Source organism: Protopterus annectens, chromosome 5.part0 (assembly GCF_019279795.1).
Source record: "Protopterus annectens isolate FY-2018-M chromosome 5.part0, PAN1.0, whole genome shotgun sequence".
In the NCBI taxonomy this organism is placed as follows: domain Eukaryota; kingdom Metazoa; phylum Chordata; order Ceratodontiformes; family Protopteridae; genus Protopterus; species Protopterus annectens.
This window is the reverse complement of record NC_056735.1, coordinates 1,417,424,823-1,417,441,370: the sequence shown is the minus strand read 5'-3', so window position 1 is coordinate 1,417,441,370 and position 16,548 is coordinate 1,417,424,823. Positions and strand designations below refer to the sequence as shown.

The window sequence follows — 16,548 nt, the reverse complement described above, 5'->3', positions numbered from 1 at the left end:
AAAAGTAAGTATTTTTTTCTTTTACCAGTAAAACTAGAATGAGAGGGACAACAGCCTGAAAGAAGCCGTGAGCTAAGCCCAATAAATAATTCCTATGTACAGTAACAGATTGGGAGGATAATTTTTTTAAACCTTTTGCTTCTTTTTAATGGAATTGCCCATAAAAGCAGGCCAACTCCTTTCAGGGACATCACCCAGTAATCCCAGTCCAGCTAGGCAGAGAGGTATTCCCTGCTCATTCCTCTGAGACCAACAAGAAGAATTCTCCCATGCTCAATAAGGACACTTCAACAGCCAAAAAGGACATCTAAAACACTTCTGTGGTGGCTGAGGATGTACACCAGAGGAAATCAAAGAGAAAGGAGTGATCTGAGGAACCAGAAATGGCAACAGCAGTGAACGTCTGTGCCAGAGGTAAATTCATAGCCCGCTGAATGGGCAAAGGCTGTTTGGAATTTTTTTTTTTTTTTGTGTGTGTGGCTGGAGAAAGGGAAAATTGGTAGGATGTTCCATAAAAAGAAAGTTAAGCCTGCCATCTGCAGTTGGTAAACTAGATCTGTATCAAAAAAAGAGTAGTGTTTGCAACATAAAACACAGTGCAAAGCACAACAAACACTGACCCCAGTTCCTAAACACAGCTTTCACCACAAAACACAAAAATAAACTACAAGTTACTGAAGTAAAAAGTAGAGCCACGTACTTTTAACTGACTGTTACAGTCCAATACACACAAAATTTCCTTTCAAAAAACAAAGTATTTCACAGAAAAAATAATATTCCCCATCATAAATTAAAATGTGGAAGGGTTATTCCCCCCAAAGGGAATTTACCTGCTCAGCAATAGAGAATGTTAAACAGCAGCTGTTCCCCCAAAAGCACGCAAAAAGGAGAGCTTTTTGGCAGCAGGAAAACTCTGAAGGGCTTGGCATCCAGAGCGCTAATTTTCTGTAGCTCTGGTCAAGGTGTCAGTGGTTTAGACATGTTTAAGGTGCCCTTAAGTTTTGGAAGTTGGACAACTATTGCACACTGTGCAGGTTACAAACACATAGCTAAGGCTACTACAGCACTAATCTAAAGACTAACATAATGAAATGTATTCCATCCATTTCTCTGGCACAGCAAACAATCTCCCCATCCCTTAGCGCTGTCTTTTTACTCTACTACTTTCAAACGGTTCTTCTTGAGAAGCCTCATGTTCAGTCCGTATCCCCATTTCACCCTCTTATTTCAGGTTTTATTAGCTCATACAATTAGCTATTTAAACGTGTCTTTTTTCCAGCCTTTTATCATCTGACTTTATATCTTCTTCTAGTGCATCACTAATTTTTTTTTAAAAAGTGCGTGCACTTGATTTACTTTTTCTTCTAAATTACTGAAGCTGAACAAACCACTAACAGTTTCTCGTTTTCTCATACTTTCTCCACTTTTGCTGGCATACAGGTAATATAATTACAAACCAGTAGCTGAATTTTACCCAGACTGATTAGTTCTCAGTTTTCACACTGGGCACAGCTCTGCCAATCTGCTGCTCTGAGTGCAGCCATCATGGAAGTCAGAAAGCATCCAGTCTCATTTGCTCAGACACAGCTCCACGTGGTCCTGTTGAGTCTTCCTGGCTACAGAGAACTGAAAAAAAGTGACTGCTTTCCTGATTAAGTATCCTGCTGTTTTTTATATTTGTTTTACCTTCTACTGCTTACCTAGAGCAAGCTTTAATTGTTTTCATAGTCATTTACTGCATTTTTTATTATCTGCACTTAAAAGTACATTTTAGTCGAAATTAGTCTAATTCAAGTCGAAAAGTGTTTGTTTGCTGTTTGATTCAATTGTTTGGCTGCCCACTAAAGCGTGCTAGCCTGTACTACTGAGTTATTGCCTTTTCTGCATTTAGTGCGGAGTTGCCACTAGAGCACCATCGGGCAGCGCCGGTTAAACAAGGTTAAACTATTTCTGGCTCCGTAAAGTCTGCTTCATTTTTTCCCTTAGAACTGCTCTACTTGTAATCTAAACAGTCTATTCTCTATCTGTAAAGCTCAGCACTTGTTCCTAAAGCATTTTTTTTAAGTCAGGTAAAGCACTTCTATATTATACAAAGTACTTCACTAGCTTAAAACCCCCTTGAGTACCCACATCCCTATAGGTCCTTTCTGACTCAGTTACACAGCAAACTTTTCATTTCTTCTAGCATGTCAAAGGGTCAGTTGTTAGCGTCCTCTCCTGCTCAGCTGGTGAATCTGGGAATATTGAGGCAATGTTACAATTGCCTCATGTACACAGACAACCCTCTCCTCCCACAAAACACAAATACATGAGAGATGCAACTATATAACCAAACTGGAGGCTGAGCTCTCTCAAATCAGGACAAGCAAAACCAGACAGGAGGAGAAGGTAACCACACACACCATAAACCCAGTCTCACATAGAACTCGCACAACTACAAATCAAACACACAAACACACAGACATACTCGGAGGCACTGATCAAAAATCTACCAAAACAGCAGAGGCCTCCAAAGCAGACACCCAAACTGCCACCTCATGACATAACACAAGCAACACATAGATCACAAAGTCAGTGTGCAAATCAGTCACAGTCCTTAAGGCCAAACACAATGCCAGACACACTTGTCATAGGTGACTCCATAGTCACACTGACGTCCCACTCACCAGACTGAACAAGGAGAGGGTCACAATAAGCTGCCTGTCGGGCGCTAGAATACGCCACAACACAAGCACTCGGGTCACTCCACAGCAAGTACAAGTATGACTCAGTCATTGTCCATGCCGGTGTGAATGACCCGAGACGTACCTCCCTGGACTACATGGAGACATAAGAGCTCTCAGATTATGTAGCCCAGGCTGGTATGACCCTGAGCAGTATCCTACCTTCACCAAGAATGATGCCACAATACAGAGAAAATCATCAGTTTTAATAATTGGCTTAATTTCTGGTGTCATTCTAAGGGGATCCAATGTCTGCCTGGAATGACATGCTTGACAAGCCACGCTGCTTCGCAAGGGACGGCTTGCACCTGTCACCCCTGGGTTTCCAGATATTGGCAAAGGCTCTTGCCACCCCCATAGTGCCTTTTTTAGACAAGGCTCAAATTCTAAACCCACCGCCATAGAAAACAATAATGGAAAAAAAAACTATGGGTAATGCTGCTCAATGCCAGAAGTCTAAATCTCAAGATGCATGTCCTCGAAGCCCTCCTCAGTATGGAGAACATCGATGTCTGTGCTGTGACTGAAACCTGGTTCAAGGCTCCTGAGCACCCCGGCACTATCAGGTTTTATCTCATATCATGTGTTCCGGCCCCAAAACCCTGTCCGTAACACAAAAGGAGGGGGTGTATCCATATTCATCAAGGATACCCACACCTCCAGGCTGGTGGCAACTCACGAAGCATCAGAGACCATTCAGGTGCAATTAACCATAGGCAAAACTGCTCTACAGTTTGTAGCATGTTACAGGCCACCCTCAAACTCAGGAACCCCGCACAGCCTTCCTGAAGACACTGTTGAGTATAAACGTCTCTCCAAACACCATCATATTGGGTGACTTCAACTACCCAAACAGACTGGGAACATTACTCAAGTCCCAATACCCTAGCCCAAAGGTTCCTGGAGTTCATAAACTCAAATGCTATGGAACAACTTGTCACCATTCCCACAAGAGGTGAAAATATACTAGACCTGATCACAAACATGGGGACAGAATGCTTCACACCAGAAGTACATCCCTCATTGGTGAGATTAGACCATAAACTAATCTCACTGGAGATGCACATCCCGCCCCCACCCCCAACAAAAAAAAGACCACAGTGAAGAACTTCTCAAAAGCCAACTTCACACTTAAGACTGGTGTGGTATCCTTCAAGGCCCCTGAGCCATTTGAAACCACAACCCACGTTGCTAAATCCCTTACAAATGCTTTCTACGAGCACCTCCAGGATTGCATGGATCAAGCAATCCCAAATAAAATAGAGACCCTTTCCACCAAAGGCAAGCGCCCGATCTGGTGGGCCCCAGCCATAAACAAACTTTACAACAAGAGGAGAAAGCTACTACAAGATAGAGCAAAATCCCTAAAAGGGAAGACATCTCTGATCAATACTGGTACAAAACTACGATCACTCATAAAATCATCCAAGGCCAACTTTGAGAGAAAAATCGCCAAGGACTCAAGACAATCATAAGGCCTTCTTTAGCTATGTTAGAAATCTGGGTGGAAACTCCCAGATATGCTCAGAATTGGTCCAAAATGATACAAAAATCACTGAACCCACAGACATTGCAAACATACTGGCAGACAGGTTCAGTGAAAATTTCTCCCCCCCCAAAAGGAGAAATATCTAGCCCAGCAGAGTGTAGCCTCCCAATCATCTCAAATGCCCAGGTGAGAGCTGCTCTCTCTAAAGCTAAAAACACAGCATCAATGGGACTGGATGGTGTCCCCGGCTGTGTGCTACACGAACTCAATGAGGAACTAAACCCACACAAGGTTGCTGTTTAATCTTAGCCTTACTACAGGATACGTACCCAAAGAGTGGCGTACGGTAACTGTGGTCCCACTCCACAAAGGTGGTGCTTCTACGGACCCTGGTAATTACCGCCCCATAAGCTTAACAAGCCTGGTCTGCAAAGCTATGGAGAGGATCATAATGGAACTCAAAGACATAGAGGACCTACAGACCATTGGATCCTACCCAATTCTGCTTTGTCAAGGGCAGATCATGCCTCTTGAACTTGGTCGACAACCGTCACCAAGGCCATTGATGAGGGTAAGGCAGTTCACACAGCCTACCTTGAACTTGCAAAAGCTTTCGACACAATACCCCACTCGGGTATCATAGAAAAGCTCACCAGCTTAAATGTAAACCCATATTGTCACAAGATGGGTTGCAAACTGGCTCAAGGACAGAACCCACAGGGTTAGTTGCTGGTGCCATGTCAGACTCCAAGCCGGTCACAAGCTGTGTCCCACAGGGCTCAGTCCTGGGCCCCCTCTTGTTCGGCATCTACTTTTCAGAAGTGCAGGCAAACATAGGAGGATTGTGGCTGACAGTTTGCAGATGACTGCAAACTGGGCGCCATAGTTGAAAATCCATCAGACACAGATATCTTTCAGAGAGGTCTCAGAAACGGATAACTGGTGCCAGAGCCATGACCTTAAACTAAACGCCAAAAAATGTATAGTCATACCCTTTGGTAAAAACAAGGTAGCCCCAAGTTACCACATAGGTGGCAATCCATTAAGCACAGAGGGACCTGGGGACCCAAATTGACAGTAACCTTTCTTTTGACACTCACATTGCCAAAGTGGTTAGAAGGACCTTCTACATTGCCCACCTGATTATGAAGGGATTCACATCCAGATCAAGGGAGGTCATGGTTCCCCTGTACTCTTCACTTATCAGACCAATGATTGAGTACAATGCCCCATTCGGAATGCATCTTACCCGACACCTGCAGCAATTGTAAAGACCCCAAAAGATCCTCACCAAAAGGATAAAGGGGCTCAAAAATATGTCACATGCTGCCCGACTGAAGAAACTCCAGCTCTATTCAGTCGCATACCGTCTGCTCAGAGGTGACCTGTGCCTGACATACAAGGCCATGTCCAACCAGGAATTCATGGACATGCTCCACCTCAAAAAATCCAAATCCACCAGAGCCAAAAGAGCAAGAGACTTAAACCTCAACACGGATATAAATAGGACATGCTGGAGGGACAGATTCATCACCCAGAGAATCCCTATGCTGTGGAACAGAATCCCGGTCCATGTGAGACAGAGCACCTCGCTGGCTCTGTTAGAGGAATCTTGACCAGTGGATGGGAGATCGTAGGTTTACCCCGGGGATCATCTCTGTATCACTGCTGGACAGAGGCACGGCAAACTAATGGGTATAGTATTCAACCTAAGGGGTGGTGAAAGCCACACAACTCTGGCTAGGCTTATAAATGCCCTAGGGCAGATAGCCTAGTATGAACCTATTGCAAGTGGAAGCACAGAATGAAAGAATGCGGGGGTGAATAAAATTATGTCTCACAGACACCTCCCATCCCCTACCTCAGACTGTCCAAAAGTAACATCAAGGCAATTACAAATTATAATTACCAACACACATCTTTTGGGGGGGGGGGGGTAACTCATGATGAAAGATTGCTAACTGTTATTTTTAAATTACCCAAACCTAGTGTGCCAGCTCCAGTCCTTTCAAATCTGCCTCTTTAGATCCAGGCCTTCAGCACGGAGCCCTCTTTCAGGAAATCATTGAAGTAATCTCTCTCTAATTTGGTGTATTTAAAAATCTTCAGTGGACCATTTCCTCCTTTACCTGTAACCTTTTTTTAACTTTTGTTTTGACTATTTTCTCCTTCAGTAAAATACTCTAATGCAAGGATCAAAGATAAATTGAGATATAAAGGAATGAAATGCATCCCTACTCCACATACCACAGTTCATTTATTGTAACCTATAAGGAAGATAACATATGATATTATATTATATGATAATTGCAATAAACACAAGTTGCAACTTTGGGCTAAATAAAGACTGTACTTTAATACCAAATTGAACCCTAACAAAAATAACACTGATTAACCCAATACTTTTTTTTTGTGTGCAAACTATAGGATGTCTTTGTTACAAACATTTGTCTGAAAGCTGGAACGGAGATCGGATTCTGGGAACAGATAAGGCAAGGGAATACAAAATGTCCAGGGAACAGGCCAGGCAAATATTTGGTCTGATTAAAGAGGCTTAGACTGCAGTACATTGGCCTTCTCCAAATTGCACAAAAGCACTAGAGTGTGGGCCAGGGGTCTGTGTCACAGCATAAACTATTTTTTTTTTTTTTTTTTTTTTTTTTACACTAGAGGCAAGAAACACCCCTCTCCCAAACACTCGAAGCTGGTAGGTACAGGCACAAAGGTGCTGACACAAGTTAAATAGACAAGTAACTAAGGCCAGATATACTTGGACAAATTAACTTGAAAACTGATAACTCAATGGAATACTTGGGCAAATATTTTTATTTTTGGAGGTATCCCACTTAAAAGCCAAGGTTTAGAACTTTTTTGTGGCTGTGCTTCCATAAATATTTCTATATCCCACACAAAATATCGACAATTTACCAACTTCCAAAGAGACACAAACTGGTACCCGGAAACATTTTTTTGGAACTGCAATAAATTGCAGGACAGTGGGCGGCCACGGTGGTGCAGTGGTTAGCATTGCCGCCTCACAGCAAGAGGTTCACCGGTTTGATCCTCGGCTGGGGTGCCTTCTGTGCGGAGTCTGCATGTCCTCCCTGTGGTCGCATGGGTTTCCTCCCACATCCCAAAGACATGCTGCAGGTGGATTGGACACTCGGCCCTAGGTGTGCGTGTGAGTGTGCCTTCTGTGGAAGGTTGGGTGCTGGGCTGGCAACTCGACACCGTAAAACTCCACTGCCATTCAATGTGCGGACAAGGTGATCCGCTGTGGCGACCCCTAACCGGGAAAAAGCCGAAAGAAGAAGAAGAAGAATAAATTGCAGGACAGTAAAGTGCCTGTGTTACTTGAGGCCACTTTTGAGACGCAGCATTCACCCCTCAACATTTTCTTTTAGATTATGATCAAATACAAACAGCAAAAGTGGTTGTTAGCACATTAAGTGGGAAAGTGGAATCAGTGTGCGTGTGTGTATATATGTGTAATATATATATATATATATATATATATATATATATATATATATATATATATATATATATATATATATATATATATATATATATAAAGAGCACAGAAGCATACTTGAAAGTTAAACATAGTTATTAAACCTCTGAGCCAAACTAACTTTATTTACCTTTGGGCCGAATGAGATCAGATACCCTATTTACATCCTATAGGATCCCCTTGACTCTGTCCCCTCACCTCTCCCTGCAGGTTTATTGGTAGCTTGTTGCCCCTGTTTTAGGGCTGGGGAAACTAAAGTGTTAAATGCTACCCAATGTTGTAGGTGCAGTTTGGGCCAACTGTTCTAATTTAAGTGTGTCAAAGAATATTGTATTACGTGGTCAAGCTTGCTGTTGCGGTCAAGGTCTTAGTTTTTAACAACTTGCGGATTATTTACCTATTTTGGAAAAATAAAATGTACACAGCTGGACAACAATACACCAAGACATATACACAGGTTGTTAAACGATTTTAACAATTAGTTTTGGGCTAATACTCCTGTAATTAGCAGTAATGGGGGGAAATTAAAAACCAAGTTTCAATAGCTGCTGATAAGAGTAATTCTTAAAAGCAGCTACAACTGGACTGCTAAAACTGAATTGCAAATAGTATTATGTGACCATGAATATACCTGGTGTGTGAAAAGAAAAAAAAAATCCTGCTGACTTGCTTCTTACTCAAGTCTAAATGCTGAAATGTATTTTGCCAAGTTGCTGTCTTCTTAATACCATTACAGGCCATTAAAGGTTGCTTCAGCTTGAATTTTCGTTAAGAAAAACATTCCCTAACTGCTATTCCACCATAGTTATTCACTGGTGTAAATAAAAAGTACGTGACTGCGACTATTATGAGGCAGTCACAGCAAGCAATGCAAACACACTTAATATGTCAGTGGCTGAAGTAGACTAGGACCATTTTAATGACTTCCACTATAAAAGTACCATTCCACCACTGTAGAAACGGGGTCAAGCACATATGCTTCAAACCAACCTTTTTTCATGAAGGGTACCCAAAATGACAACTGCAGCTCTCATTTGCCTCTCTCAACTACTTTCACCATCATGTTGACACTTTGAAATCTCCATTATTTAACCTGTAATACATAAATCTACTGCCAATCATTAGCGGACCGGAGTTCAGCTGTGGCGACCCTTTACAGGGAAAAGCCGAAAAGACAAACATAAAACAAAATTAGCCTGAAAGAAGTAACCTTGTTAAAAATATGCAAGTGCTAACAAAATTCATCAACTTATCAACTCTAAATGATATGAAGTATACAGGAATAGGTCTATATATTTACCATTGCTGTTGGACTCCGGATAAGCAAAAACTGGTCTGTTAATGGAGCGTCTCAAGTCAGAATTTAAGAAAGGTTTATGTTTAGGGTATTCCAGAAATGAAGGTATCAATCCATCGGAATAAGTTGCTGAAACTTTGAAACTGCTTCCAAGATGGTCCTACAGTCAAGTGTTAAAATAATTTAAAACATAAATCAAAATAGAGTCATAAAATCATAGGTTAAATCACATGTGACTTAATAATCAGTAATTAAGAATATGTATACTCTGCAACTACATTACAACTGCTCACTTTGCTACAGAGATGTAGCATCTGGACTTTTAACTGTTATTAAAAGTTAGTCACGCAGAACAGTTTAAAAAGGAAGACAACATGACTCAGTACAGAACTGAAGCACTGTACCTAAGCTATGAGTTTATGAATCATTAAAGTCTTGGAAAAATATACACTCAGTAATAAAAAAACAGCTTTCTTCCCATAGACCGTAAAATGTAGACACGAGAATACTTTGCATATCTACAGAGCTTTGAAAGTCAAATTGCAACCCAACTTCCAGACCTTCGCTCCCTTTCCCCCTCTAGGCTAGACAGATACTCTTCCTTCCAGACATCTGCAGGTCTGTGGTATAAAAGATAGCCCACTCCACCCTTGGATCTTTCTTGCCCTGGCAGCTTTCAAGGATCTTGAGAACAAAGCAGAGCACAACTCACCCAAACTTAAATACGTCCCAAGGTATGGCAGCCCAACCTGATTAACTCTCAAACGTTGCTCCTCCAACTATGTCAAACTGATAAGGGAAGGTAAAACAGGTAAAATGGGTATTCACCCCAAATTCCAGAATGTCGAAAAGAATAGAAAAAAGGGAGGAGGAAAGAAATATTACAAATACTGAACATACTTTAGCATCTATAGTTGTAGCACAACTACCGTACTATGCTCATCATACGGTTCCCTCATGCAGGAAAATTTCCCACAGTGTACAGATTAATGTGTGGTTGGCCTCAAGTGTTGGATGCTGTAGTCCCTCAAAGTTAGCAATAGTAAAGTACGCTCTTGCTTCAGAAGTAAAATACTCACCATAACAATGCTCCAAAAAGGTGCAAACAGATGAGCATGTAGCAGATTCCTGAATGGACATACTACACCCCAGTGGGAAAAGCAGCAGTGGCTGCTATGACTAACAGAACAAGTCCTCACATTCCCTGGTGCAGTCTTGTCATGAAAGGAGTAACAGAAGCAAATGCAATGAACTAAACTTTTACATATGATCCGTTTGGATATAGTCCTAAATAACTGGCCTATTACCTCACCTCTCCCTTAGTCCTATCAAGATAAAACATTAGCTGCCTATTCAAATCCAGGGGGAATATAAAATCCTCTCTCCCTTATTCTTGGTAAAGGACAGAATATAAAAGATGAATGGCCTGATCTAACACTGCTGTCTCCACTTTTGGCATGAATGAGAACTTCTGAAGAAGTGTTAACCTGAAGATGAGAAAGGGATCTTTTCACATGAGGGCTTACAATTCTGAAATCTTTCTGGTCACTAAGATGATGATTTTCCAGGTCAGGTAAATGAAAGGGTAAAGCAGCAGCTGGCTCAAAAGGGAATAATGATGACTTCTCTAGGACATAGAGGAGGTCCAGTACTGGATAGAGTTCCTTCTTGAGCAGACAAAGTGCAGGAACCTCTTGAGGAGCTGCCTTACTGGTAAGACTACAGAAGGACTCCCACGACAGGCAAGTAGGCTGAAAACAGTATATGTGCATACTTTCACTTGGATACAAGACAATTTGACCTGTAAAGGTGTGACAGGTAGTTGAAGATCAGACACAGAAGTTGGGTCCACATGCCTCATCTGGTACTAGAAGGTACTACTCTCCATTTTGCTAGGTATAACATTCTGGTATTTGGGTTTAAATTTTCCCTCGAGTCAATAAGCCTACCCATGGATAATATATACCCAAAGCAAACAAGAGCTAGATCATTTAAACTAACAGGCTTAAGTCGTCAGGTTGGGATTTACAACTGACCTCTTGTTTTTGGGAAAAAAGGTTCACAAGTTGCGGCAGCAGTACATGATCTGCCTTTACTACTCCGCAGCAGTGAGACAGTGTTCTCATTCAAAAAGGAGATTAGTAGCATTTTGGCCCATCCTCCTTGATCTACTGTATTACTCTGAGAAGTGAGTTCACTGGAGAAAAAGCATACAGAAATAGGTTTACCTGGCTTACGGAGATGGTATCAGTTACTTAGGACCATGACATTGGTGACTAATGCAACATTTTTTGAGCAGTCTGCTTTCTAAAGAATCAGGAATGCCCATCTTGCCCACCTCTCCCGGCCAAATCTAGAACAGTGTCCATATCCAACATACACTGCTTCTGTTCTACTTGTGTGACCTGTCAGATTTTTTGCCAAGAAGGGATGTATGATGCTGTAACTGTCACGCCAAACTCCTGGGCTAGGAACCATGCTTCCATAACCAGATAACACAAATGGGGTCTGAATCTCTCAAACTATTGTCAGCCAGTTACAAAAAAAAACACCAATCTGGTAGTGGAAGGATGCTCTCTCGAGTTATACCACTGATATGCAGCAGGTTAAAGTAAAATAAACTGCATATAAGTCTGGTTCAATAATAAAGTCACAAAATGCAAGCTGTCCCCAAAAGTATAAAGGGAATATACACTGCTGTCCTGGCATTTGGCCTTCCAACATTCATACCAGGACTAGATTGCCCATAAGCCACAAAGAGCAGAATCTCTGGCCTAGCAATCCAGGCCCCTTTCTTACCACTATTTCACTGAGCCACAAAGCATATTCCAGTGCCCCTCATTTAGGATAACTGCTTTTCAAACTTTCAAAATTACTACATTTTCTCACACACACACACACACACACACACACACACACACACACACACACACACACACACACACACACACACACACTAGCAGAATTCAATTCTCTGCAACTTTCTTCCTGTCAAGTTAGTACTGCCACCATTTTTACACAAGACTAGAGACCACAAACACTGCCTACTAGACCATTCTTGATTTAAGCATATATAAAGGTATAGAAATGAATACACTTCCCTGGCAGTGGGTGCACGTGATCTAACTGGAGTTAGGAGCCACAGTTAACCTACAGTACTAAATCCTAATAAACCCTCTGAGTTCCCATTTCTATGCAGTGTTGTCAGTTGAGGGATGTGCTGGATTCTTATTTGCCAAATAGACTGTTCATTTCAGCTACTGAGTCTTCAAAATCTCTTTACACTGCTGTGTTTTTCCCCTTTGGGATTTTGTCCCAAATCTTCTTGATCAGACTGTATGCCCTGGTTATAGGCATGTCATAGCAAGCATCTTATAAACAGAAAGTAACCATATACACTTGAGGAAAGAAGTTGTAGATGCAGTTAGCCAAGTCAACATTCAGAATTTCGGTCTTACCAAGGCTAACCTGACACCCCTGGGATTCCGGATATTAGCCAAGGCTCTTGCCACCCCCATAGTGCCTTTTTTAGGCAAGGCTCAAATTCTAAACCTACCACCCTAGAAAACAAAAATGGGAAGAAACTGAGGGTAATGCTGCTCAATGCCAGAAGTCTAAATCTCAAAATGCACGCACTCGAGGCCCTTCTCAGTATGGAGAACATCGATGTCTGTGCTGTAACTGAAACCTGGTTCAAGGCTCCTGAGAGCACCCCGGCACTATTAGATTTTACCTCATATCATGCGTTCCGGCCCCAAAACCCGGACCACACCACAAAAGGAGGGGGTGTATCCATATTCATAAAGGATACCCACACCTCCAGGTTGGTGGCAACGCATCAAGCTTCGCAAACCATCCAGGTGCAACTAACCATAGGCAAAACTGCTCTACAAATTGTAGCATGCTACAGACCACCCTCTCAAACTCAGGAACCCCACACAGCCTTCCTGAAGACACTGGAGGGTATAAATGTATCTCCAAACACCATCATATTGGGTGACTTAAACTACCCGAATATAGACTGGGAACATTACTCAAGCCCCAACTTTCTAGCCCAACGGTTCCTGGAGTTCATAAATTGAAATGCCATGGAACAGCTAGTCACTGTTCCCACGAGAGGAGAAAATATACTAGATCTCATTGTCACAAACATGGGGACAAAATGCTCCACACCGGAAGTATATCCCTCATTGGTGAGATCTGATCATAAACTAATCTCACTGGAAATCCACATCCCGCCTCCACCCCAAACAAAAAGGACCATAGTGAAGAACTTCTCTAAAGCAAACTTCACACTACTCAAGACTGGTGTGGTATCCTTCAAAGCCCCTGAGCCAGTGGAAACCACAACCCAAGCTGCGGAAGCCCTTACAAATGCCTTCTATGAACACCTCCAGGACTGCATGGATCAGGCAATCCCAAATAAAACCAAGACTCTTTCCACAAAGGGCAAACGTCCAGTCTGGTGGACCCCAGCCATTAACAAACTTTACAATAAGAGGAGAAAGCTATTACATGATAGAACAAAATCCATAAAAGGAAGTCACCCCTGATCATTATTAGTAAAAAAATACGAGCACTCATAAAATCAACTAAGGCCAATTTTGAGAGAAAAATTGCCATGGATTCAAAGGACAATCATAAGGCCTTTTTCAGCTATGTTAGGAACCTGGGTGGAAACTCCCAGATATGCTCAGAATTAGTCCAAAATGAAACAAAAATCACTGAACCCACAGACATTGCCAACATACTGGCAGACAGGTTCAGTGCAAACTTCACCCCCCTCTCCCCTCTAAAGGAGAGATAACTATCCCAGCCGAGTGTAGCCTCCCGGACATCTCAAATGCGCAGGTGAAAACTGCTCTCTCTAAAGCTAAAAACACAGCATCAATGGGACCGGATGGTGTCCCCAGCTGTGTGCTACACGAGCTAAATGAGGAATTAAACCCGCACATAAGGCAGCTGTTTAATCTCAGCCTTACCACAGGATACGTGCCCAAGGAGTGGCGGACGGCAACTGTTGTCCCACTCCACAAAGGCGGCGCCTCTACGGACCCTGGTAATTACCGCCCCATAAGCTTAACAAGTCTAGTCTGCAAAGCTATGGAGAGGATCATAATGGAGCTCATAAACAAAGATATAGGGGACTTGCAGACATTGGACCCGACCCAGTTTGGCTTTGTCAAGGGAAGATCATGCCTTTTGAACTTGGTCGACTTCTTCGAAACAGTCACCAAGGCCATTGATGAGGGAAAGGCAGTCCATACAGCCTACCTTGACCTTGCAAAGGCTTTCGACACAATACCCCACTCGGGTATTGAAGAAAAACTTACCAGCTTAAATGTAAACCCATATGTCACAAGATGGGTTGCAAACTGGCTTAAGGACAGAACCCACAGGGTTAGAGTTGCTGGCGCTGTGTCAGACTCCAAGCCGGTCACAAGTGGTGTCCCACAGGGCTCGGTCCTTGGCCCCCTATTGTTTGGCATCTACTTCTCAGAAGTACAGGCCAACATAGGAGGACTTTGGCTGACAAAGTCTGCAGACTGCAAACTGGGAGCCATAGTGGAAAGTGCATCAGACACGGATATCCTTCAGAAGGGACTCACGGAAACAGATAGCTGGTGCCAGAGCCATGGCCTGAAGTTAAACGCCAAAAATGTATAGTCATACCCTTCGGGAAAAACAAGGTAACCCCAAGCTACCATATAGGTGGCAATCCACTAAGCACAGAAGAGGTCATCAGGGACCTGGGGACCCAGGTTGACAGTGGCCTTTCTTTTGACACTCACATTGCTAAAGTGGTTAGAAAGACCTTCTACATTGCCCACCTGATCATGAAGGGATTCACATCCAGATCTAGTGAGGTTATTGTTCCCCTGTACTCTTCACTTATCAGACCAATGATAGAGTACAATGCCCCATTCGGGATGTATCTCACCCGACATCTGCAGCAATTGGAGAGACCCCAAAAGTTCCTCACCAAAAGGAGGAAGGGACTCCAAAATCTGTCATATGCTGCCAGACTGAAGAAACTCCAGCTCTATTCAGTCGCATACCGTCTGCTCAGAGGTGACATGTGCCTGACATACAAGGCCATGTCCAACCTGGAATTAATGGACATGCTCCACCTCAAAAAATCCAAATCCACCAAAACCACGAGAGCAAGTGACTTAAACCTTAGCACGGATATAAATAGGACGTGCTGGAGGGATAGATTTATCACTCAGACACTCCCTATGCTGTGGAATAAAATCCCGGTCCATGTGAGGCAGAGCACCTCGCTGACTCTGTTCAAGAGAAATCTAGACCTGTGGATGGGAGATCGTAGGTTTACCCCGGGAATCATCTCTGTGTCACTGCTGGACAGAGGCACAACAAACTAATGGGCACAGTATTTTTTCATATAAGGGGTGGCGTAAGCCACAAAAATTTGGGCTAGGCTTATAAATGCTTTAGGGCAGATAGCCTAGTATAAACCTATGAACCTATGAAAGTCCAAGACTGACCTCCATGTTTTTTTTTTGTTTTGTTTTGGGGGGGGTCATATTGAGAAAGCCTGTGTGTTCCTGCCATGTACTTTACAGCCCCCTGCCACAGAAGGTCTTGTAACAGTTTGAACAAAGTGCCTTTGTTCTTTGGGTACTGGTGGTCTTTTAGGACCCAAAATTTCTATCCCTTGAGCCAACATTTTCCAACCTATTTGCCCATACTTATCCCCCTTGCTTCTGATTGGGCAAAGGCTACAGAGGTAGTTGTGGAGAATGCAGGTTGGGAAACATCTTACAGTCTCACATTTGTTCTTTGAGGTCTTGGCACTAAGGGTCCACAGCATTCCTATTTTAAAGCAGCTTGCCATTTTCTCTTACCATGGTCTTGCTTCCCTTTTGGGCATTTACTTGTCTTGCCTCTTTTGATCATATTCTCAGCTCCAATCTATCTTTTCCCAAACAAGAAAGAAATTCTGAAACTTAATTTTAAGGAAAAAAATAAATAAATAACGACCCTCTCCTCAAACTGCCCCATTCATTAAAGAAACTGTATACCATTTCATGACCCAGATCAGACATCTCCCTTCAGTAACAGTCATGCCCCACGGCTGTAATACAGTATTCTCAGAACGCATTCCTGACAGCAGGTTAGCTTTAAGTATACACTTCAAAACTCTACACACACACATATAGATATATATATATATATATATATATATATATATATATATATATATATATATATATATAGATATATATATATATATATATATATCCTGTTCTCTTGTACCTTTTATCTGCTACATGCTTGCTTCCAGCTTCTCCACATGTTGCACAGGGAAAAACTACCCAACTTATCATACAGGGTAAAGTTACTGCCCAGTGACTTTACTACTATATCCATCTGCTTCTCTAGCTCATTATAGTTTTCTTTTAGAACCCTCCATCCACACAGTTGACCACCACATCCTCTCCTCATTCAAAGGGTCTACTGGACTGACCCACTTCAATCTTACCTGGGATCTACTTGAAAC

General features: G+C 42.5%; 1 long non-coding RNA gene across 1 annotated transcript in view; it reads right to left on the bottom strand.

Annotated features, from left to right (window-relative positions):
• Positions 1-9,053: 9,053 nt before the first annotated feature.
• Positions 9,054-16,548, bottom strand: part of LOC122801712 — a 32,004-nt gene continuing 24,509 nt past the window's right edge. The window contains exon 2 of the long non-coding RNA XR_006364788.1: positions 9,054-9,183. This is a non-coding gene — a long non-coding RNA (uncharacterized LOC122801712). The remainder of the gene's footprint in view (positions 9,184-16,548) is intronic.